This window comes from Bos taurus, chromosome 5 (assembly GCF_002263795.3).
Source record: "Bos taurus isolate L1 Dominette 01449 registration number 42190680 breed Hereford chromosome 5, ARS-UCD2.0, whole genome shotgun sequence".
Taxonomy (NCBI): domain Eukaryota; kingdom Metazoa; phylum Chordata; class Mammalia; order Artiodactyla; family Bovidae; genus Bos; species Bos taurus.
The window spans coordinates 33,794,594-33,820,268 of NC_037332.1; the positions used below are offsets into that span (position 1 = coordinate 33,794,594).

Consider the following 25,675-nt stretch of genomic DNA (forward strand, 5'->3'; position numbering starts at 1 on the left):
CAAGGGGAAAGAAACAGAACATTAAATGTATATACAAACTTCAGGAAGGGTAAAAAAAATAGAAAAAGGAAATTCAGTGTTTCTGTGATGTGTGTTGTTTTAAAAAAACAAATGTAACTTTCATAAATGAGGATTTTATTTTTTGTTTATTTTGTTTTGTTTTGCCGCATTAAACTTTCATATGGTCAATTCTGTGGACCTTCTATTTTGTTTTCTGCTTTGTTATCACATTTTAACAGGCTTTCTCTAGTCAAAGCATATGAGTACAAATATATTTACTTAAATATTTATCCTGTAGTTTAATGTATATAAGCTGTGCCGTGCTCAGTTGTGTCAGACTCTTTGCAACTCTTTGGACTATAGGGCTCAGGCTCCTCTGTCCATGGAATTTTTTAAGCAAGATAGCTGGAGTGGGTTGCCACTTCCTCCTCCAGGAGATCTTCCTGACCCAGGGATTGAAACTGCATCTCCTGTGGCTCTTGCTTGCAGGCAGATTCTTAACCCACTAACCCATTGGGTATGTATTTCAACATTAAAATCTTTCATCCATTTGCAATTTTTGTCTATAAAGGTAGGATCTCGACTTTTTTTTTTTAACAAATGTCTAGCAAATTGTTACAACACTGTTTATAAACAGCTGATCTTTTTGGCCACTTTATCACATGCTAAATCTTCACATATATTTGGGCCAATTCCTGAACTCAATATTTTGTTGCATTTTCTCCCCCTGTGGCTCTTTGAAGCTAAGACCACACTGTTTTAATTACTGTAGCTTTTAATATCCCAGATAACCCCATGACTCACCTCCTGCAGGTCTTTACCCAAATACCACCTTTTCTGTGAGATCCTTCCCAAGCAGCCTACTTACAATTGCAGTTTCCCTCTCCCCCTCCCCTGCCCGCCCCCTGCCACAAAGCAGTCTCTTCTTTGCTTTATTCTTCTCCTTAGCACATGTCTCCATCTGATATCCTAAGTGTTATATTTATTCATTTGCTTATTATCTGTTATCTCTAAACTGAGTTTCATGAGATGACAAGTTTCATGAGAACAGGGATTTTATTCTCTTGTATTCACTTGTGTATCCCCAGTGCCTGGAACACTGTCAACGACAGAATAGATTCTCAAAAATATTTGTTGAATGAATGACTATCCGGTAGAGAAAAACATACTACATACAGCCACTACTCTTTTTTTTTTTTTGAAACTTCCTAGTTCTTTTTACACAACCATTCTTCCATGAAATACAGTATTAGGTTGACCAGGTCAAAAAAGAAAATCCATGAAATTTTGATTAATCTCAGTTCAGTTGCTCAGTCATGTCCGACTCTTTGCGACCCCATGGACTGCAGCATGCCAGGCTTCCCTGTCCATTACCAACTCCAAGAGCTTGCTCAAACTCATGTCCATCCAGTCAGTGATACCATCCAACCATCTCACCCTCTGTTGTTCCCTTCTCCTCCTGCTTTCAACCTTTCCCAGCATCAGGGTCTTTTCCAATGAGTCAGTTCTTCGCATCAGGTGGTCAAAGTACTGGAACTTCAGCTTCAGCATCAGTCCTTCCAATATTATTCAGGACTGATCTCCTTTACGATGGCTAGTTGGATCTCCTTGCAGTCCAAGGGACTCTTGAGAGTTTTCTCCAACACCACAGTTTAAAATTATCAATTCTTCAGCACTCAGCTTTCTTTGTGGTCCAACTCTCACATCCGTATCTGACTACTGGAAAAGCCATAGCTTTGACTAGACGGACCTTTGTTAACAAAGTAATGACTCTGCTTTTTAATATGCTGTCTAGGTTTGTCATACAAGCAGGCTGGGTGGCTCAAATGGTAAAGCATCTGCCTACAATACAGGAGACCCGGGTTCAATCACTGGGTTGGGAAGATCCTCTGAGGAAGGAAATGGCAACCCACTCCAGTACTCTTGCCTGGAAAATCCCATGGACAGAGCACTGTGGTAGACTACAGTCCATGGGGTTGCAAAAAGTCAGACACAACTGAGCGACTTTGCTTTCACTTTCAGGTTGGTCATAGCTTTTCTTCCAAGGAACAAGTGTCTTTTAATTTCATGGCTGCAATCACCATCTGCAGTGATTTTGGAGCCCAAGAAATAAAGTCTGTCACTGCTTCCATTGTTTCCATATCTATTTGCCATGAAGTGATGGGACAGGATGCCATGATCTTAAGTTTTTGAATATTGAGTTTTAAGCCAGCTCTTTCACTCTCCTCTTTCACTTTCATCAAGAGGCTCTTTAGTTCCTCTTTGGTTTCTGCCATAAGGGTGGTGTCATTTGCATATCTGAGGTTATTGATATATCTCCCGGCAATCTTGATTCCATCTTGTACTTCATGCAGCCCAGCATTTAGCATGATGTACTCTGTATATAAGTTAAATAAGTATGGTGACAATATACAGTCTTGATATACTCCTTTCCCAATTTGGAACCAGTCTGTTGTTCCATGTCTAGTTCTAACTGTTGCTTCTTGACCTGCATACAGATTTCTCAGAAGGCAGGTCAGGTGGTCTGGTATTCCCAAATCTTAAAGAATTTACCACAGTTTTGATTTGATCTATACAGTAAATATCTTTCCTTTTCTCCTTTGCCTTTCACTTCTCTTCTTTTCACAGCTATTTGTAAGGCCTCCTCAGACAACCATTTTGCTTTTTTGAATTTCTTTTTCTTGGAGACGGTCTTGATTCCTGTCTCCTGTACAATGTCATGAACCTCCGACCATAGTTTATCAGACACTCTGTCTATCAGATCTAGTCCCTTAAATCTATTTCTCACTTCCACTGTATAGTCATAAGGGATTTGATTAGGTCATACCTGAATGGTCTAGTGGTTTTCCCCACTTAGAACAGCAAGGAGCAATAAGGAAGACTTCCTCAGCTATCAATGCAAAGAAACAGAGGAAAACAATAGAATGGGAAAGACTAGAGATCTCTTCAAGAAAATTAGAGATACCAAGGGGAAATTTCATGCAAAGATGGGCTCAATAAAGGACAGAAATAGTATGAACCTAACAGAAGCAGAAGATATTAAGAAGAGGTGTGTGTATTACACAGAAGAACTGTACAGAAAAGATCCTCACGACACAGATAATCACGATGGTGTGATCACTCACCTAGAGCCAGACATCCTGGAATGCGAAGTCAAGTGGGCCTTAGGAAGCATCACTACAAACAAAGCTAGTGGAGGTGATGGAATTCCAGTTGAGCTATTTCACATCCTAAAAGATGATGCTGTGAAAGTGCTGCACTCTATATGTCAGCAAATAGGAAAACTCAGCAGTGGCCACAGGACTGGAAAAGGTCAGTTCCAATCCCAAAGAAAGGCAATGCCAAAGACTGCTCAAACTACCGCACAATTGCACTCATCTCACACGCTAGCAAAGTAATGCTCAAAATTCTCCAAGCCAGCCTTCAGCAATATGTGACCCATGAACTTCCTGATGTTCAAGCTGGTTTTAGAAAAGGCAGAGGAACCAGAGGTCAAATTGCCAACATCCACTGGATCATTGAAAAAGCAAGAGAATTCCAGAAAAACATCTATTTCTGCTTTATTAACTATGCCAAAGCCTTTGACTGTGTGGATCACAATAAACTGTGGCAAAATTCTGAAAGAGATGGGAATACCAGACCACCTGACCTGCCTCTTGAGAAACCTGTATGCAGGTCAGGAAGCAACGGTTAGAACTGGACATGGAACAACAGACTGGTTCCAAATAGGAAAAGGAGTATGTCAAGGCTGTATATTGTCACCCTGCTTATTTAACTTATATGCAAAGTACATCATGAGAAACGCTGGGCTGGAGGAAGCACAAGCTGGAATCAAGATTGCTGGGAGAAATATTGATAACCTCAGATATGCAGATGACACCACCCTTATGGCAGAAAGTGAAGAAGGACTAAAGAGCCTCTTGATGAAAGTGAAAGAGGAGAGTGAAAAAATTGGCTGAAAGCTCAACATTCAGAAAACTAAGATCATGGCATCCGGTCCCATCACTTCATGGGAAATAGATGGGGAAACAGTGGAAACAGTGACTGACTTTATTTTGAGGGGCTGCAAAATCACTGCAGATGGTGATTGCAGCCATGAAATTAAAAGATGCTTACTCCTTGGAAGGAAAGTTATGACCAACCTGGATAGCATATTGAAAAGCAGAGACATTACTTTGTCAACAAAGGTCCGTCTAGTCAAGGCTATGGTTTTTCCAGTGGTCATGTATGGATTGAGAGTTGGACTATGAAGAAAGCTGAGCACCAAAGAATTGATGCTTTTGAATAGTCATGATGGAGAAGACTCTGGAGAGTCCCTTGGACTGCAAGGAGATCCAACCAGTCCATCCTAAAGGAGATCCATCCTGGGTTGTTCTGATCATCAGTTCTGAAGGAGTGATGTTGAAGCTAAAACTCCAATATATTGGCCACCTCATGCGAACAGCTGACTCATTGGAAAAGACCCTGATGCTGGGAAAGATTGAGGGCAGGAGGAGAAGGGGACGACAGAGAATGAGATGGTTGGATGGCATCACTGACTCAATGGACATGGGTTTGGGTGGACTCTAGGAGTTGGTGATTAACAGGGAGGCCTGGCATGCTGCAGTTCATGGCATCGCAAAGAGTCAGACGTGACTGAGCAACTGAACTGAACTGAACTGATACAGTCAAAGGCTTTGGCCTAGTCAATAAAGCAGAGGTAAATGTTTTTTCTGGAACTCTCTTGCTTTTTCAATGGTTCAATGGATGTTGGTAATTTGATCTCTGGTTCCTCTGCCTTTTCTAAATCCAGCTTGGACATCTGAAAGATCTCGTTTCATGTACTGTTGAAGGCTGGCTTGGAGAATTTTGAGCATTACTTTGCCAGCGTGTGAGATGAGTGCAATGGTGCAGTAGTTTGAACCATTCTTTGGCATTGCCTTTCTTTGGGATTGGAATGAAAACTGACCTTTTCCAGTCCTGTGGCCACTGCTGAGTTTTCCAAATTTCCTGACATATTGAGTTCAGCACTTTGACACCATTATCTTTTAGGATTTGAAATAGCTCAACTGGAATTCCATCACCTCCACTAGCTTTGTTTGTTATGATGCTTCCTAAGGCCCACTTCACTTCACACTTCAGGATGTCTGGCTCTAGGTGAGTGATCACACCATCATGGTGATTTGGGTCATAAAGATCTTTTTTTATATAGTTCTTCTGTGTATTCTTGCCACCTCTTCTTAGTATCTTCTGCTTCTGTTAGGTCCATACCATTTCTGTCATTTATTGTGCCCAATCTTTGCATGAAATGTTCCCTTGGTATCTCTAATTTTCTTGAAGAGACCTGTAGTCTTTCCCATTCTGTTGTTTTCCTCTATTTCTTTGCATTGATCACTGAGGAAGACTTTCTTATCTGTCCTTGCTATTCTTTGGAACTGGGCATTCAGATGAGTATATCTTTCCTTTTCTCCTTTGCCTTTCGTTTCTCTTCTTGTCTCAGCTATTTGTAAGACCTCCTCGGACAACCATTTTGCCTTTTTGCATTTCTTTTTCTTGGGGATGGTCTTGATCACTGCCTCTTGTACAATGTCATGAACCTCTGTCCACAGTTCTTCAGGCTCTCTCTCTATCAGATCTAATCCCTTGAATCTGTTCGTCACTTTCACTGTATGATCATAAGGGATTTGGTTTAGGCCATACCTGCATGGTCTAATGAATTTCTCTACTTTCTTCAATATACGTCTGAATTTTGCAATAAGGAGTTCATGATCTGAGCCACAGTCAGCTCCTGGTCTTGTTTTTGCTAACTATATAGAGCTTCTCCATCTTCAGCTGCAAAGAATATAATCAATCTGATTTTGGTATTGACCATCTGGTGATGTCCATGTGAATAGTCATCTCTTGTGTTGTTGGAAGAGGGTGTTCGCTCTCACCAGTTCATTCTCTTGACAAAATTCTGTTAACCTTTGCCCTGCTTCATTTTGTATTCCATGGCCAAATTTGCCTGATACTCCAGATATCTCTTGACTTCCTACTTTTGCATTCCAGTCCCCTATGCTGACAAGGACATATTTTTTTGGTGTTAGTTCTAGAAGGTCTTGTAGGTCCTCACGGATCCATTTAACTTCAGCTTCTTCAGCATTAGTGGTTGGGGCATAGACTGGATTACTGTGTTGAATAAAGTGATTATTTTAGGAAGAATTGACAGCTTTACAGTCTCAGATACTTCCAAGTAAGATTCAGTTATTTACTTTTTCAACTCTTCTTCCATATCCCTCAGTGTAGGTTAATGATTTTCTGTGTGAGGGCCCTATATATTTTATATTGATTGCTCCTAGTCATTTTGGTATGTTTTCATTATTATTCATTCAGTTATTCAATAGATGTTTACTGTTGTCTCCCACATGTCAGGCACTGTTTCAGGAGCTAGGAAAGCAATAGTGAACAAAAATTGTTCTCTCCCTTCATGGCCTTTGTGTTCTTGTGAAAATGGAATTCTTTTTTCCCTTATATTTTTTAACTGGTAATATTTGGCATATAAAAGAGCTTTTGAGTTTTGTGTAGTTACTTTTAACCGATCTTTTTACTAAATTCTTTTACTGCTTCTAAAAGTATTTTAAATGACTTTCTAGTTTCATCAAATAGACAACTATACCCTCAGATAGTGAAAACTTTGCCATCTCTTTCCAAACATATTTATTTCTAGTTCATTTTCTCGTTTTATCTATTAGCATAGTGAAGTTTTCTAATAGAGTCCCTGTATTTATCCCATACTTAATATTTTGGAAATTAATTCCATTTTAACAGTCAGGAAGAAAAGACATTAAAAATATTTTTTAATCTTAAGCCCATATAAGCTACCAGAAATTTTAATTTAAGTATCAAATTATCTGATATGATTCAAATATTTGACTTGATACAATTGACATTAGCTGGGTACAGCTGATGCTAAATTCATTTTGAGAAAATACTATTTTTTTTTCTCTTTGCTGCCAGATTGTTGATGTAGAATTAATAAAAAGAAAAGAAGACAAATTGGTTGAGGCCTAGAGGGCTAAATAATTCATTGAGTCAGCTATTACTGAATCTATCTGTTAAAGTAAAATATAAAATCATGTTTCACCGTTGAAATCAGAAAACATTAAATCTACTTATTTCTTTTATATTTATATTTGCCTATTACTTGTACAAACATTGAAATAGCTACAAATTTAATTCGTATATCCAATTCCATTAAAAAAGGGTTGCCTGAGTAAAGCTTTACACCACATTTGTAAACTAAATTTTTCTGAGTCATTTGTCCTAATAAAATAAAACAGGGATTAAGAGCAGTGATACGGCACCCATTTCTACAGCTGAAGACAATGAGACTTGGCAGACCTGAGTATCTTGCTCATGCTCACACCATACACACAGAGCCCAGCCTCAAACTCTGCTTTTCTGCTTCACATGAAATATTCTCTCCATAATGCTGTCCCTTTCGTGTGGCCTTTTCTACATAATTAGAATACTCAAATGTGTTTCCTCACTTACCTAGGAAATTTTCTTAATTGCTACCTTTCCCTATTATTTTAGCAGGAAATTATTTTTTATAAAACTCACATATGGTTTTTGATTTTATGGTGCCCTTTTCCTGAAGGTTCAAATAATGAACGTATGTTTGAAGAGTAAATTCTTACAACAGTCCTGTGTCGAGGGAAGCAGAAATGATGAGCCTTCTGTGATGTAAATCAACATTCTCATTGTTAAAAAATAGATGCAGTCATTCATAAGTGTCACAAAGCACTCTAAACTGAATAGGAAGGAATATCTGAGTGGAACTGATAACAGCCAAGCCTGGAGAGGAAGCAAGACAGCCCGTTACCAGCTATTGAAAAGTTCCATGAAAAAAACAAAAAAAATGACATACAGCAGGAAATTCCTGACCAGTGGTGTAATCTCTTACATAAATGTGTTGGCAGATAAATGGATTTTTATGATTTTTGCTTACGCCCACTGCTCATTGCCCCTTTAGATATGTCACCTTGTAACCATATTGTAACTTCACTCTAACTCTGTTTAATGGTCTGATTCAATAAATTGTAGGTTCATCTTAATCCTCTCAAAATATTCTTGGCCCTTTGCCCAAAAGTGGGGGAAAGCGTAACTAAAATACCACCAGAAACTTGATGTAAGCTAATTCTAGGAAAAGTATATGGAGGATAAAATACAGTAAGACCCTAACTTACTATTATAGTATAGAAAATAGGCAGCGGAAATTTTGGTGTACTGACTAGGGCCATAGCAATAGACCTATGGAACTAACAGAGCAGAAAGTAAATGAAATAAATATGTGTTACAATCCTGGCATATGTTAAGTACTAACCTAAATGTTTTACTTACATTTTCTCATTTCATTTTTACAACAGCACTGCAAAATGACTATTATGCTTATTCCACAGAAGCATAATAGAAATTTCAAGAAGATGAAGTTATATAATCCATACCCTCCCACCTCCGCGGCAGACCTAGATTTAGTAATTCCTGGCGCTGCCGCTTGCTGCCTACGCAACCCTGGGCCAAGTGTGAGCTTAACTTTCCTCACTTGTAAAATGAGAATGAAGATACCTACCTCACAAGGTGACCGTGAAGACATTAAATAAACGGCAAAACTAAACACAATGGCGATTACTATTAACACAAATAGTTTAACTGATAAGAGAAAGTGATGGGAATCGATTTCCAAATTGTTTTCTTGGACACTTTGTTTTCGAAGGCTTGATTACACAATACGGATCTGTGTTTTCCAGGCAAGGTCTTTTTGGTTGAGCATCAGTGAATCATTTCCTTCATATTCAGATGAAAGATATGCCTGGTTAGGTCAGGTTCCACCCTGCTTTATCTTAACGATCCGTAGATTGCAGGTAAGCAAACAATTAGGATTGTTAAGAATTTCACTCCTAGGAGACCAAGATTCCCTCTCTGCAGATATTTCCAGCACAAAAAGGGGAACTGTAGGGTCATTGACCTACTGACACTGAGTCTACAATGACAAGTTCTATGCCAGTAAACTGAGAGGCCAGGGGAGTGATTCCAGTATTTTCTGTTTTTCATGTCAACTAAACTCAGTTTGCAAATGAAATCTCATGTGGCTCTACAACATAAATGACAGATAATAACAGCAACATTTTATCAAAATATTTTATTGGTCCAAATTTGTCACATACATTTATTATAAAATTAATAAATGAAAATGGCGAGTTTTAAGGAACACAAAAAATTTTGAAATTGGAGATTACTCATGATAGTGTACAAATCTTAACACTCAGTGCTCCAAAATTTCATTTTGCTTTGTTTACACAAAATTGAGATGTCTGATACACAAGTAATTGCAGATGAGAACAGTTTTTGTTAGTTGGTTTTTGGTTTGTTTTGTTTTTGTGGTGACTGTAGGTTTGGAGGTTTTGTTTTGTGTTCATATTTAACAGTTTATGTTGCTTTTTTATTAAGCAATTAGCCAGAGAGACTTTATTTGAAAATGTACACAGGTATAAGTTACTAGCCATACAACGTAAGATCACCATAATTAATATTGCTCTGAAGGTATATGTAGATAAAATAATTGTTTAGGTGGAGAGAACTCAAGAGAATCAGCTGAAAAACTGTTACAAACAATGAAGACCTGTATGGTGAAAATGTAATATGGAAAAATCAAGTCTTCATACAGACAAACAACAATCAGAAGATACAATAGAGGAAATCACTCTATTTACTGAAAAAAAGGTTAAAATTCTTCAAGATAAACTCAATAGTTATTTTTTTACAGACTCAAACAATTGGAAAGGCATATCATGTTTTTGGTTTAAAAGACTCAGCATCTTAAGATGTCAATTCTCTCAGAAGGTAATTTATGAATACTAGGCATCCCACTCCCAAAATTGCTGATAGGATTTTTTCAGACTAGGCAAGCTGATTTTAAAGTTCCTATATAAAACTAAATAAGAAATAAGAGCCAGTAAAAAGTATCTAAGAAAAAAATTTTTCTAAAAAAGAATGAGGAAGGGTTGATCATACCAGTTATTAAAACTGATGGGAGAGAAGAAAGGAAGAAATGGAAGGAGGGAGAAATTTAAACATAGAATTGTCTGGAACTGCACTGAACATCTCAGAAGAAATTAGCTATATTGCTTGGTTCTGTGGAACAGAATTAGATGCCTTTTGTATCAGTTTTACATTTTTTTATCACTACATACATGCATGTATGAACCATTCAAAAACTTTAAAATAACTTTAATATACAGATATAAATTGAATAAATGAAGACTGTAATAATCTACAAAGTTAAGGGAAATATTTATCAATTGCATTTAAACACCTACAATCCATTACATGTATTAGATTTACAACCATAATCTGTGATTAGTTATACTTCTTAACAGAAAATAGTTTATAATGTGGTATATTTTGAAAGTCTTCCCTGGTGGCTCAGCAGTAAAGAATCTGCCTGCAATGCAGGAGACACGGGTTCGATCACTGGGTCGGGAAGATCCCTTGGAGAAGGAAATGGCAACCCACTCCAGTATTCTTGCCTGGAAAATCCAGTCCAGGAGGTTGCAAAGAGCTGTGCACGACTTAGCAACTAAACAACAACAATATTTTGAAAACTTCATCCTAGAATCTAGGACACTCAAATATTCCAAAACCATATAACATTAAGCCATAATACTCAGCATAGGTATTTTCTAAATAGGAAAGAAATTAAAGGTAAGAAAGGAACCAGTTTCCATAGCTGCTGCTTTGGAAATAGGTTAAAATACAGTTTTCAATACAAATATGTTGCTTTTCCCCTCCTTTCTACGTCAGCAGTATACAAATGTCTTTTTATAAATTTAATGGAATAAATGAGCAATTATTAAATAAGTACTTCTGAATCTTACATTTCAGCAGAATACCAATGATACTAGGAGACATATAATCTCAAACCCTTAACATTAACCCTGGTACATAGAGGCACTCAAGAAATATTTGTTGAATAAACACTACTAGAAATATGGCTTCCCTGGTGGCTCAAACAGTAAAGAATCCAGAGTTTGGAGTTCGATCCCTGGGTGGTGTGAGGAAGATCCCCATGAGAAGGGAAAGCTACCCACACCAATATTCTTGCCTGGAGAACTCCATAGACAGAGAAGCTTGGCCAGCTTCTATGTATCTTCTATCTATCTTTTTTCTGTCCATGCTATCTTTTAGAATCCTAATGTCATTAAGTGGATTTTAAAACTGGTAATTGGGATTTTTTTAAAGGTAATGGATATCTTTTAAAGTCAATTTGAAAAGTCAAAATCATAAGAATTCAGGCCAAAAGTAACCAGAAAAGAGTGTCCTTATTTTCGATAAATATAACAAAAGTATTCTAATCATTCTCCAATGGTCACTTGGTCATGCTGCTGCTGCTGCTATCCGACTCTGCGACCCCATCAACAGCAGCCCACCAGGCTCCCCCGTTTCTGGGATTCTCCAGGCAAGAACACTGGAATGGGTTGCCATTTCCTTCTCCAGTGCATCAAAGTGAAAAGTGAAAGTGAGGTCGCTCAGTCGTGTCCGACTCCTAGCGACCCCATGGACTGAAGTCTACCAGGCTCCTCCATCCATGGGATTTTCCAGGCAAGATACTGGAGTGGGTTGCCATTGCCTTCTCCGCACTTGGTCATGAGTAGAAATCTATTTTATTCTTTTAAATAGTTAGACTGTTCCATTACATAAATATATCAGAGTTTGCTCAAAACCAGTCCTCTATTGATGTTGTGGTGCTCTCACTTGGTTAGGAGAGCCCCACAAAATGTATTATTATAAAAGGATACATTATTCTTTGCAGCATTATAATAGTAGTAGCAAAAGTCTGAAAACAATCTAAGTATTTATCAATAGAGGACTGGTTTTGGACAAACTTTGATATATTTATGTAATGGAACACTATGTAACTATTTAAAAAAATAAAATAGATCTCTATATGCTGGTGTGGAACAACCAAGATATCCTGTTACCTTTTTTAAAAGCACAGAGCTTTTAAAAAAAGTTCTTCCCAGGAGGAGCAGGGAAGCCTACTTTACATGGGCTCTCAAGTCAATGAATAAGGCTGAAAAGTTCCTCAAAGACCCCCGTGGAGCAAAGCCAGTTTGGAAGCTTACAAAACCTCTCGATAAATCCTGCACAGAGCCGGTGTTTCCTATGGCATTGAAAGGCATTGCTAGTTCTTCAGTTGCACATCAGATGAAGCTAACTATCATTTACAGGTCATGTTGTGTAATAGATACAGTCCTAAAAGTCAGCCTCTCTTGAATATCACAGCAAAAGTGAAGGACAAAAGCAAAAATCAAAAGTGGGACTACATCAAACTGAAAAGTTCCTAAATAGCAAAAGAAGAAAGTGAAGTCACTCAGTCATGTTCAACTCTATACAGCCCCATGGACTCTAGCCTACCAGGCTCCTCCATCCATAGAATTTTCCAGGCAAGAGTACTGGAGTGGGTTGCCATTTCCTTCTCCAGGGGATCTTCCCAACCCAGGGATCGAACCCAGGTCTCCCACATTGCAGGCAGACACTTACCCATCTGAGCCACCTGGGAAGCCCTAGTGGGCAAAAGAAGCAACCAGCGAAATGAAAAGGCAACTTATGGAATGGGAAAAAAGTATTTGCAAACCATCTGATAAAGGTTAATATCCAAAATATGTAAGGAACTCATACAACTCAATAGCAAAAAATCAAACAATCCTATTGAAAGATAGCCAGAAGACTTGAACCGATATTTTCCTCAAGACAGCATACTGATGGCTAACAGGTGAAAAGATGCGGATTGCTTTTTTGGAGCTGTTTATTTGTAATGCTCCCTTTCTCTTTGTATTTTAAATTCCTATGATAGGAATTTGAAATTGGTGTTGATGTTTGACTGTGCTTCTGAATAGCTTATTTTTACTCTCTGATTGCATTAGATTTGGAGTGTTAGATCTATCAAAATAAAAATAACAAACTAGACTTGGGGAATATTCAGAAAACGAAAAAAAAAAAAAAAAGCCCAACTTTCTTCAGCCATAAAAGAGGAGATCTTACAACATGCAGCAACATGGATGAAACCTGAGGGCATTGCACTAAAAGAATTAAGCCAATCCCAAAGGGACAAATAATGCATGATTTCATTCCTATGAGGTATCTAAAATAGTCAGACTCAGATTAGAATGGAAGTTCCAGGGGATGGTGGAAGGGGAAAGGAGGCGTTGCTAATCACCAGGTATACAGTTTCATGATGTATATGCATGCTGACTAAGTTCTGGACATCTGCTTTACAATACTGTGCCTAGAGTTAACAATACTGTATTGCCCACTTTAAAATACTGTATTAATATATTATACTGTTAAAATACTGTATTGCCCTCTGTTAAAAGGGCAGATCTCGTGTTAAGTTTTCTTACCATGGTACAATAAGAAGCCAGTCTCATTCTGGGTGCAGGGCTGTGCATATGCTGAATATGAGTCCAGTTCAAGGAACAGGGGTTGCTGCGTCCACCTCCTGCTCAGTCATTGAGTCGAATGGCAGGTGCGATCACCAGCATGAATTTCTCCTGCTTTAATTGCTTTTATTTTGGTGTTATTGTTGTTGTTTTTTTGCCAAGTACATGTAGGGAACTCTATTTTTCACTTCAGATATATAGAGTAGATTTAAGTCATATTCACTTATGGTACACTTCCTCTGCAAAATTCTTCCACTTGTGTAAAATAAATAAAAGTACATAGGTGTGTGCTTAGTCGCTCAGTTGTGTCCAACTCTTTGTGACACTGTGGACTGTAGCCCGGCAGGTTTCTCTGTCCATGGAATTTTACAGGCAAGAACAGTGGAGGGGGTTGCCATTTCCTTCTCTAAGGGATATTCTGACCTAGGGAGACCCCCATCTCTTGCCACTGTGCTACCTGGGAAGCTCTTCACATATCCACATACATACTTACCTATTCATAGACTATCTGAAGGGACACTCAGGAAACTGGGAATACAGTTTACCTTTGCCAGGAAGGACAGGGCACTTGAAGAACTGGAATCGGAAGGACACGTTTCACTTTGTAATATTTTGGTATTATTCAAATGTTTTACCGTATATCACATTCCTTTAAAAATACAAGTGAAAATACTGTTTAAAAATGTACAAAACATCTAATGGTTTAAGATTTATTAATAGCTGTGAACTGAAGACCGATTAACCTCCCGCTAATAATGACTTCCTCTTCCTCTTCCCCAGTTCTTCACTTTTGGAGCTCACAGAATCTTTAAAAGTTTGATAAAACTAAAAACCTCCCCCAGTGGAAAACAGATACATACATATACATAAACCCATGAAATCTCTGAACTCTCAGTTTAAAGCTGTTACATTACATCAACACCTATCTGTGAGATTCTTGCCGCAAAATGTTCAACCTGAATCTATTCATGAAGATATACTCAGATACATTCAACATAAGGAATATTCTCCAATATAATCAGCCTACATTCTTCAAAAATTCCATATCATGGAACACAGCAAAGCAAAATATAAATCTAAAGACAATAAGACACACACAACTAAATACAATGTGTGAACTTTGATCAAATTATGATTTGGGGAAGAAAAGAAATCTATAAAAGATATTTGGGACACTAGAGAAATTTGAATATGGATTCTATATTAGATGCCATTATGGGATTATTATTTATTTTAAGGGTGTGATCATGCCTATTAAACAACCGAGGGGTGAAATCTGCCTGCAACTTACTTTATAGTTCAAAGCTATTGCACACAGCGCAAATAAATATAACTAAATGTTAGCCATTGTTAAAGGTTAACGCCTATAGTAAAAGGTATTTTTTTCACACTATTTTTCTAACTTTTCTGTCAGTCTGAAAGTTTTCTATAGAACAAGTTCCCCTCACTCTCCCATAACTGTGGCAGAGCACCATCACCAGATTTCCCCCTTCTTCCTACTCACCCTCTGGGCTTTCCTCCTCCAACTGTCTTGCCAAAATGCGTTGTTGATACAAGAAAGCTAGCACTCGATCCATTTCTTCCACAAATATTATGAAGCATAGGCAGCATCTCACCCTCAGCCCAGGCTGCCTTTGCCTTTGTCTCACTTGGCTAAGCCATGAGGAACTGTGCTGTTATCGTCTTTATAACCCCAGGATTACAAATGCAGTAAGAGGAAGCAGTAAACATTTACTGAGCTGAGACTTTGGGCCAGTGTCCCTGATCTTTAGTACCTGTTGTGCTACTCCTTAGCAAAGTAGGTAACAGATGTCATGGGAGGATGAGACAGATGCTGAAACCAAACCCCCAAAATCAAACTCTAGGGTTGCCTCTCCCATGAGTACAGATCAAAAGAGCCTGGCTCACAGCAGCTTTGTGCCACGTTAGCAAGAGTATGGGAGCCCAAAGCATGCCCCAAGTGGAGTACAGTTAAGGTTTTTAAACTGCCATCTGTGCCTGCTGCTGGCTTTACTCAGCTTCCACCTGTTAGCTTTTTATTCTCCAATACTGCACTGATAGCATTTTCTGTAATGAGGGAGCCACAGAGACCATCACTGGCAACATAAGCACCATCCTAATTTAGAGTAAATAAAACAATTTCAAGCAAATTGGAAACTAAGTGACAGAAAGTGTCACAGATGGAAGACACTGGGAACAGGAGGGGAAGTCTACGTTGCTCATCATCCCCGAGGTCCGTGATGGAGTTGATTCTGAAAATGCTGGCCATGCATCCAAGCTGTCTATTGCCACGCATATGCAGAACAAGCCAACTGAATTGCATTTGTCTTTGGGAATAAGATGTTCCTGTACTCTCCATTACAACCAAAATCAAATCTATCCACTGCAATCGGTATTGCACTTTTTAAAAAATGTTTCCTTTTAACTTTACTCATTGCCCATTATTATTCCTCTTCTCTTTTCCTGCACCTTCCTTTCTCTTCAGAGAAGTCTCTAGAAAGAAAACACATGACTCTCAATCTGGGAGATCAGAGAATCTGATTTACCATCTCCAACTCCCTGCTAATACTGGAACCCTTGACCTGACTAAAGGAAGAAAAACAGTGACACATGTTTCACCGCCTAAGTAGTTTCAACTGCCACCTCTTTCTGATTTGAAATCCGATCTTCCCTGGTGGCTTAGACAGTAAAGCATTTGCCTGCAATGAGGGAGACCCAGGTTCAATCCCTGGGTCAGGAAGATCCCCTGGAGAAGGAAATGGCAACCCACTCCAGTATTCTTGCTTGGAGAATCCCATGGACAGAGGAGCCTGGCAGGCTGCAGTCCATGGGGTCACAAAGAGTTGGACATGACTGAGCAGCTTCACTTTCACTTTCACTCTTGATTAGGCTTTAAAAATAAACAAAGAAATGGAGATGTTTGCAGTCAGAGTAATGGCAAAGCACACTGGCCAAGACAGGGATTAGGAACTGGGTGAAATAATATGTTCCCTATCCTATTCTCTTTCTCACCTTCAGGTCCTTCTTCATCTTTCTGCCCTCTCCCCTTTTTCCCCCTCCCTTTTGACCCTCTCCACATTCTGTGCCAGTGTCAACTAATGACTGCCAAAGCTGAAGAGCCTGACTTGCTGAAACTATTTCTGTCTTGTGGAATCAAGGCTATGAGTTCCCTTCTCCTTTTCACTCCTTTGTCAGCAAGAAGGTTGAGCCCAGATTAGTCTGCAGCGATCCACTAGCTCTACGTCCTCTGATGTTTGCTGAGTAGTGCTCTGTTCCAGGTATAAGCAAAGAGGAGGAAGCCTTGTCCTGCCTACAAGAAGCCTCTGCTCCAGCAGAGGAAAGCAAGCCTGACGACAACTAAATCTAAGGCAAGGGAGAATCACCGAGGGACAAGTGATTAAATTTCGATGAGTTTGCCAATCCCCCCAGGAGATTATACCATACAAAAAATTTTTTTCTACAAACACTTAAATAAACAAGAGTACAAAATAAAGATTTATTGGATGACACACAAAAAAAATCCTCAACCTCAAAAAGCATCTCTCCTTTTTGCAAGGGGTGGGGTGTTGCACAGGAAAAATGCTTAGTCTTTAGCACAAGAGGAACTAAATAGAAGACCAGAGGAAATTCTTATAAGGCTATGTTTCCACCTCTTAGTCAGAAGAGCAACACATACCAGCATGTATCCGATGATCTCAGGGGCTCAGTATCCTTGTCCTGGGTTGGAGATAGCACCAGGATCATTCTAGTCTTAACTACTTTCCATATACCACTGGTAATCATGACTTTTGGACAATCCAAGCCATATTGAAGTGAGGACAATCGAAAGAACTTTAAAAATATTACAAATCTCATCAATAACACCTTCATTCAGACTCAATTTGGCATGGCTATTGGTCCTGAGAGTTCCAGGAAGGTAATTTTAACAGACGAATGCTCAAGAAGATCACGGGTTGTGTCTTTCCCAAAAGATGCTACACTTAAAGCTGCATAAATTGTCTAGGGTCTCCCAGGTCATAAGAAGGGAGAAATAGCTGACTGGTCGTTGAGTCCCTTTCCCTTCTTTTAGTTCTCCAGGAAATGAAGCGAGTTCAGAGAAAGGGGAACTGGGTTAATGAAGTAAAGAAACATTTGTCTAGAGTTGGGCAACCCTGATACATGGAACTGATACATGGAAAGGGCAACACCGCTGGGAGAAGGCAGAAATCCAGCAGAGGAAAGAGTGCCAGTAGAGGCAGCCATCTGAGGTCTCTGAGGCCCCGACTATAAATAACTGCTCTCCCCCATGTTCCTGTCACCTCTTCCCAAAATGCGAGTTAGATTCCCAGTCAAAAGTTAAGCCTCAGTCCCATGCCTTCCTCTCTCTAACCTAACCTTCTCTTTCCTAATGCTATATGGTGGTGGGCCGTCAATCAGCAGGAGGTCCGGAGTCAAGCGCCTCAGTGTTGGATTCCTGCCTTCTATTTCCCAGCTTCCTGAATCTCTGAGCTGTGACTTCATCTGAAAAATGGAACACTGATTATGATGATGGTAACAAGCAACCATAAAATAGGTACTAATTTTCAGGGGGGGAAATTCAGGGCAGTATTAATTACTGTTAGAAGTAATAATACTTCTTTCTTTAGAGACGAAAAATTGCAATTCTGAGAGGAGTTAGTTAACTTATCCAAGGGCTAATCCTTGCCTATGGTTATAAGTGGAAGTGTTAGTCACTCGTTCGTGTCTGGCTCTTTGTGACCCCATGGACTGCAGCCTGCCAGGCTCCTCTGTCCATGGGATTCTCCAAGCAAGAATACTGGAGTGGGTTGCCATGCCCTTCTCCAGGGGATCTTCCTGACCCAGGGATCGAACCCAGGTTTCCTGCATTGGAGGCAGATTTTTTACCATCTGAGCCACTAGGGAAGTCTTGGTTATAATACCTGCCTGAACAGGATACTGTAAGGGTTAACATTTGTGTGTACGCCTATCAGTGAACACTACTGACATTATTTTTGGTGCTATTTCCTTCCATGGTGATACTTTTGTTTTGTTGCTTTCCTCTCTCTCCAGATGCTGGGAGTTCTGAGGTCCATCAGGCACAAATCATGAGCCCATACACCCACAAGACTAAACCAAGGCCTTGGGGACAATTCTGAGCACCAGATAACAAAACTGATAGACCTTTTAGATGTTTCATTGTTGAAATATACCTGTTAAAAGTAAAATAAAAATTAAGAAAAAAACAGAGAAATAAAAACTTTTAGAGCTAATAAGTCAGTTCAATAAACTTGCAGGACACAACAAGATCAAAATACTTAAATCAGTTGTATTTCTGTAAACTAGGAATGAACAACCAGAAAATAAGATAAACAAAATGCAGATAGATGAATAGATTTTAGTTAACAGAATAAAAAAGTGTTATAGATATGGTCTCTACTTCCACATTGCAACTAACCTTTAACAAACTATCACTTTCCTAGTTTTGAAATGTCAAAGAAAAATATTTCTATCCCTGCTGTTGCTGCTGCTGCTGCTAAGTCGCTTCAGTCGTGTCCGACTCTGTGCGACCCCATGGACTGCAGCCTACCAGGCTTCTCCGTTAAAGGCTATTAAAATACTCCAACCCTTTCAAGTACAAAATATATATACATATACACTTTTTGAGTATGAATGAGATTATCAAGAGGCAAGAGAATGAAATTCAGTACTAATATTTCAACTCTACCTAAAAGGGTCCCCCAGAGCTTGTGTTTTCTAGGAGTTCAGAATGACAAAAGGCAAGGTATATTGTCCTTATGTGTCCCACTTAGATTTCCTAAATTAATATTATCCTATGCCAACTTTCAACTATCCAAGCTGTACTTGTGCTCCATTCTTAGCTTTTAATTCACTTTTGACTCTCATGAAATAAATGTTTAAACCTCTGACATGCCAAGATGCCCATCAGATTAAACACAGCAAGCATTTAGCACATACATGGAGAATTCCCTAAGTAATATAGAATTATTGCTGTATGTCATCATTTCCTTCCTATTGCCAGCTAATATCCCCATGTCTGAAAGTGTATCTTCAAGCTACACATCTATTTATAATAGTGTGCTCACTGTCTTCCTTCCTCTGGTACATTGTCTGTGACCTTGACCATTTGAAGGCTGACAAAACAGGGCCATCAACATATGTTTATGAAACTCTAGACATCTTGTGAGAGATTCTGTAGTGACTAAAAGCAATAAAGAGTGACAAGGATAGTTCTAGACTATAATACTGCCGGTCGAGAGAAAAATGTCACCCTTCCCAGAAAGGACCTAGAGGCATAATTAGGAGATAGAAAAGACACACTAACGAGAAGCTGGGGCAAAATACAGAAGCAATGGAAAGTGCCTTCTCTCCAGCTTGCCTAATTGACATCCCTCAGTCCACATCCAAAGAGTCCAGGTAACAGTGAGGACTCCATGTCCAAAATATGCAGCATGAAAGAATGCCCAGCCTAGTAGCCCTCCTGAGGAGGGGCCAGCAGGAGTTTCTAGGAGGAAATGTGGCTTTTGCTAAGAGCATCAGTATGAAAACTAAAATAATGAATCCACCAGGACACCTACAAAGAACATTAAAAGAATTTAAGCTTCATAGTTCCTGAATGTCCATACCCATAACCACAAATCCATACGCCCGACAGTGCTATAAACAAGTCTTGCCTGAAGGTCTCCTTCCTATTCACATGTTTCTTCATAAAATCTGGTAGGATCTCCTTCGCTTTTTCCTGGCTTTTGTCCTTGTCATTCCTGTCTGTCAGGAACAGAAAGGAAAGAAATACACAAATGTATGATATCACTCATAGATGGAAGTTAATTTTTTAAATGAATACAAATGAACTTACTGACAAAACATAAACAGGCAGATTTTGAAAACAAATTTATGGTTACCAAGTGGGAAACTTGGGAAGTAGGGGTAAATCAGGAGCTTGGGTTTAACATACACACACTACTATATATAAGACAACCAACAAGGACCTACTAGAGCACAGGGAGCTCTACTCAGTATTCTTTAATAATCCACAAGGGTAAAGAGTCTGAAAAAGAATGAATATATGTATATGAATAACTGAATTACTTTGCTCTACCTCTGAGACTAACACAATATTGTAAATCAACTATACCTCAGTAGAATTTAAAGAAAGACACAAATAAACTGGGCTCCAGATGCTTTCTCAATTAATTGGCCCCTGAATGCTGACTTTCCTAGGATCAAAGTAAAGGTGTCCCTGGCAACCCAACATTAAGTCCCTGTGGTACCTTAGAGACCTCTCTGTAAAATGCGGAGTGTTCATGTAACCCCAACTATCCTGCCAGCACAAACATTTTATGATTCTGGGATGCATGGTGGTGCATGAGAAGAGTCTCAGCAGCTGCCCTCATGCAACCTCTCTCCTGATTCTTCTCATCCCAGTGGAGTGGAACCTCCCTCAGCCCGCATCCCCATCCCCAAAGGCCAGAGGCAGGGAGGTGGCTGCCACTCTCTCACCTCTCGGTTAGCAATGGCTACAAAGATGGAGCGGCCTTTTCCCAAATGACTCTCTTCACCTCACAGAAAAATTTTACCTTCTTCACTTTAATTATCAGTATCATTCACCTGCCAGCACCATCACCTGTCCCTGCTCCTCCACCTCTCAGAAGTATGACCTCTCAGTCTCCTCATCTATAAGAGGAGGGTAGTAATGGTATCCGTTGCTATTGCGAGGATTAAACTGGTTAACACAGGGAAGGCACTTAGTCCGTAGCACATAGTATGCACCAGGTAATAGCTGTCATTTGCCTTGTTATTACTGCTAGTAGCAGTAGTGGTAAGAGTAGTTTTCTCTGTCACCAACTCAAGGATTCCAACACTGTTATCTTTCCCTCGCTTATATTTGGCTTAGGGTGAATAGTTCAGATCCCCACTTTAAGAGTCTGTACTCTCAGGACAAAGCAGGGCTCTGGGGACTTTACCGGAAGGTTTTCACTTTCTCTTGACAGGAGGCCCTGTGTATTGAACGTGTCCTTGCCACCTCTACAGTATTAATAACTACCAAATGGGACGAGAGAATCATAGACATGTCAGCGATTTGATTCCACACGTTTACGTCATGATTCAAAGAGTCAAGGTCACAAACAATGGGATAAAGGAAGACGACAGCTCCAGGATACCAAGCCCACATTTTCTCCAAATTTTCTGTAATATGTTAAAGCTTTTTAGCATTTTAGAGCCCTATATAGTGCCTGTGTCAGATGGAGTGATTCTTCCCTAAGAATATTTTGTATTTTGAATAACACCCCAGTGAATAGATTGAATCAAGGTGATAGCAGCAAATGGCAGAAAAGTAATAGTCTAAAATTGTTCCCAAACCCAAATCTCCTCTCAGAATGACGTCTGGAGCTGTGGCAAGTAGAAACCAGATCATCGCTGCTTCATCTACCCACAGTATCTAGCAATACTCAAAGGCTATGGTTTTTTAATTAGATTTTAACTAAGGTTTGAAAAAAAATAATAGATCCAATCATTTATTTTATTTTTTTGCCAATTCAATATTTAAAATCTTTATAAGCTCTAAAATAATGATACATTCCAATCACTGAAGGTTTTCTTTTACAGGATTCTATCATCTCAACACATGTCATGAACTAATTTATCCTTGTTCAACTTAAATCTAGAGGGACATCCTGGCACCAGCCAAGGTAGATGTGGTGAGAATCACTGCCAGAGACTGATTTACTTAACATTGTACCATTCTTGATGTATGGGGGGAGATGTGTTCAGAAATGAGTGACTAAAAAATAAAATTTTCTCAAAAATTAACTATACCTTAGTGTAGATGGAGTAGAATAATCACAAGTCAAAGTGTCACTGGTGGTAGATTGATCCAGTGGCAACTCTGTTCTTAGCCCATCAGTCCCCACAGAAAGGTCCAGACAACTCTCTCTGTATGGTTAGGGAGGTTCAGGTCCTACCACTGACTCCGATCAGCGCCCCCAAAAGGCAGAAGACTGTACAGCGTCTTCACTCAAGTCCAGGTGTTGTAAACCATCGTGTACAACATTCCAAGTATGATGAGGAGTTGAGGGTGACGTCCCTAGCCTAGCTAACTCGTTCCTAGTACTAACTCTGGGAGCAGGTCTCAGTCTCTTTTATAGGAGCCCCATATGGCCACACCACTGGTGGTCTGGGAGTAACTCCCTCTTGCCAATCTTCCGTACATCCTCACTCTTTTTCCTTTAGTTCCTGTCTTTCTGGAAGTTCCCATCTCTGGTCTCCTGACCATCCGAGTGTGATCTGTTATTCTCATGATCTACTCCACATGGTTCTGCTGTGAGACGGGGAAGATTCAGACTTCTGTGGGTGGAGGCAGTGATGGAAGGTCCCTGACAGTGAGCTGCTCTCTGGGTAAGGCAAGGTTACACTGCCAAGGTTAACTTCCTGCTAGGACAATTGTCCTACCTTCTTCAGCTACAACAGTGTAGTCCTCCTTTCTGGCTTTCAGTTGTTTCCTAGAGCTGCCTTCACTACCATACTACCCTACATAAAGCCACTGCCCCAACACTCTATTCCATTAAGTAGATTTATTTTATTATTGGCGGTTAATATTAGGTAAAATCTGTGTGGGAGCTTCCCAGGTAGAGCTAGTGGTAAAGAATCTGCCTGCCAATATAGGAGACTTAAGAAACGTGGGTTCAATCACTGGGTTGGGAAGATCCCCTGGAGGAGGGCATGGCAACCCACTCCAGTATTCTTGCCTGGAGAATCCCATGGACAGAGGAGCCTGGCAGGCTATAGTCCATCGGGTCGCAAACAGTCAGACACAATCAAAGCAGCTGAGCACAGACACATGCACGCAAAATTTACTTGAACTCTCTTACATATGAATTGCCTCTCTGCTCATCTTCCCCCTCCCCTCAACCCCACCAGAATGTAAGCTCCATGGGAACACAGGCATCACCTCTCTCAGGATATTCACTGCTTCATGCCCAATTCCTATCAAGGAGCCTGGCACAAGGTAGTGAGTTTCAGATCTGCATGTTCGATTGTTGGTTAGTTTTTATCATGTGGGCAGTTCGATTACAACTTGGAAAAAAACTGAATTCAGGAACGATGTCCCCAGAAAACCTCCTCTTTATTCTTCCTACCGTTCTCCCCAGCTGGAGAATTCAGTCTTCCGGGAATTAACCCTCTCCTCCTTTCTCCAGCTCCCACATTCCTATCTTCTTGCACCATTTTCCTCCTTCTTCCCCTCCAGGCATCTCACTGCCACAACCCCCTTGCTGCATCTGATTGGTTCCCACCTGCAGCCCTCCTCAGTCGTCCCTCCTTCCCACATGTAGGAGTTACCGCTGATGTGAAGCCTGTTCCTTCACTCTACAGTTAGCGGCTGTCATCTTGGGGCATCACACCACTGTGCCTGTTGATTCACTCAGTGCTTTTTAGGTCCTTTTAGGGTCTCACACCTTCTCAAGAGTTTGATCAAAGTCATGAGTCCAGGAAAATCCATGTGTTCTCACACTGATATAAAATATCAGGGCTCTGTATTTTAAACCCTTTACTACAATGTGCACTCTGATTATTTTGTTGTAACTGTTTATGGGGGACACACCTGTCTCCCTCACTAGAATGTAAGGAGTTCTAGGGCAAGTCTGTATGTTTTATCTTTTTTCTTTAATCTTGTTGTGTGTAGCACTGTGCTTAGTATGTACTAGCTACTAACAACTGTCTGTTTACAGACTGTCTACAGTGATACTTAGGTGTAAGGTTAACACTGCTGCTAAGCTGCTAAGTCGCTTCAGTCGAGTCCGACTCTGTGCGACCCCGTGGACTGCAGCCCACCAGGCTCCTCTGTCCATGGGATTCTCCAGGCAAGAACACTAGAGTGGGTTGCCATTTCCTCCTCCAATGCATGAAAGTGAAAAGTCAAAGTGAAGTCGCTCAGTCGTGTCCGACTCTTAGCGACCCCATGGACTGCAGCCTACCAGGCTCCTCCGTCCATGGGCTTTTCCAGGCAAGAGTACTGGAGTGGGGTGCCATTGCCTTCTCCAAGGTTAACACAGTGTCTTCTAAATATCAGTCATGTAAATAACACCTGCACGATTTTTGGCATCTCTGCTACAACTTGCCCTATTGTTTACTTACTTACCTTTTGGGGTAGATTGTTTACAAAATGATTGCCAAAGATTCCTTCCACCCCTGAACACAAGTGCCACTAACCTCCCCTCAAATATGCAAATCTGTTTCTCCTCCCTTTGAACCTAGACTTGTCCTGTCGCTTGCTTATAAAATGGAGCAGGAGGAATGCTGTGTGACTTCTAGACCTAGACTTTAAGAGATTTTGCAGCTTTTTTTTCCCCACTGTCTTGGGGTCCAGGCACAGTATAAGAAAGCCCCGGCCAGACTACAGAATGATGAGAGACCACACAGAAGCGGGCTGAGCCAAGTGCAGTCACTCCAGCTGGGCTACCAGACTCATGTGTGAAGCCATCTTAGACCTTCGCAGTCAGTTCAGTTCAGTTCAGTCGCTCAGTCGTGTCCAACTCTTTGTGACCCCATGAATCGCAGCATGCCAGGCCTCCCTGTCCATCACCTTTTAGTCCCAGTCAAACTCAAGCCACAGGAATGATCCCAGCAGACAGCATGTGAAAAAGAAGAACTGCCCAGCTGAGCCCAGTCAACTCACAGTCCTAAGAAGTCATTGCTTTTTAAGCCCCTATGTTCTGGAATAGTTTGTTAACACAGCAATAAATAACAGATACACCAGTTTTCTTTAAATCAGCTCTTTTTAAAAAACTCTTTCGTTAAAAGAAAATTTTGTCACTTCTATAAATAGAAAATTAGTTTCTTTTCATGACTAAACATGATGAAGGAAAAACAAAACAATATTACTCACTTCTACCAGATACTGCAGTCTACAGAAGCCTTTATATTAGTTCCCCCAAAAGCTCTCCGAATGTCAGAGAGGTATTAAAGATACACCAGAAGTAAACTGGCAGAGAAGGCAATGGCACCCCATTCCTGTACTCTTGCCTGGAAAATCCCATGGACGGAGGAGCCTGGTGGGCTGCCGTCTATGGGGTCGAGAAGAGTCGGACACGACTGAGCAACTTCACTTTCACTTTTCACTTTCCTGCATTGGAGAAGGAAATGGCAGCCCACTCCAGTGTTCTTGCCTGGAGAATCCCAGGGACCAGGGAGCCTGGTGGGCTGCCACCTATGGGGTCGCA

The 25,675-nt window shown here is 40.2% G+C and overlaps 1 long non-coding RNA gene across 1 annotated transcript; it reads left to right on the top strand.

Annotated features, from left to right (window-relative positions):
• Positions 1 to 17,756: 17,756 nt before the first annotated feature.
• On the top strand, positions 17,757 to 18,682 carry LOC107132478 (uncharacterized). The gene is made up of 2 exons (XR_001500331.3): positions 17,757 to 18,012; positions 18,510 to 18,682. It is a non-coding gene; the product is annotated as an uncharacterized lncRNA (long non-coding RNA).
• The last annotated feature ends 6,993 nt before the right edge of the window (positions 18,683 to 25,675 follow it).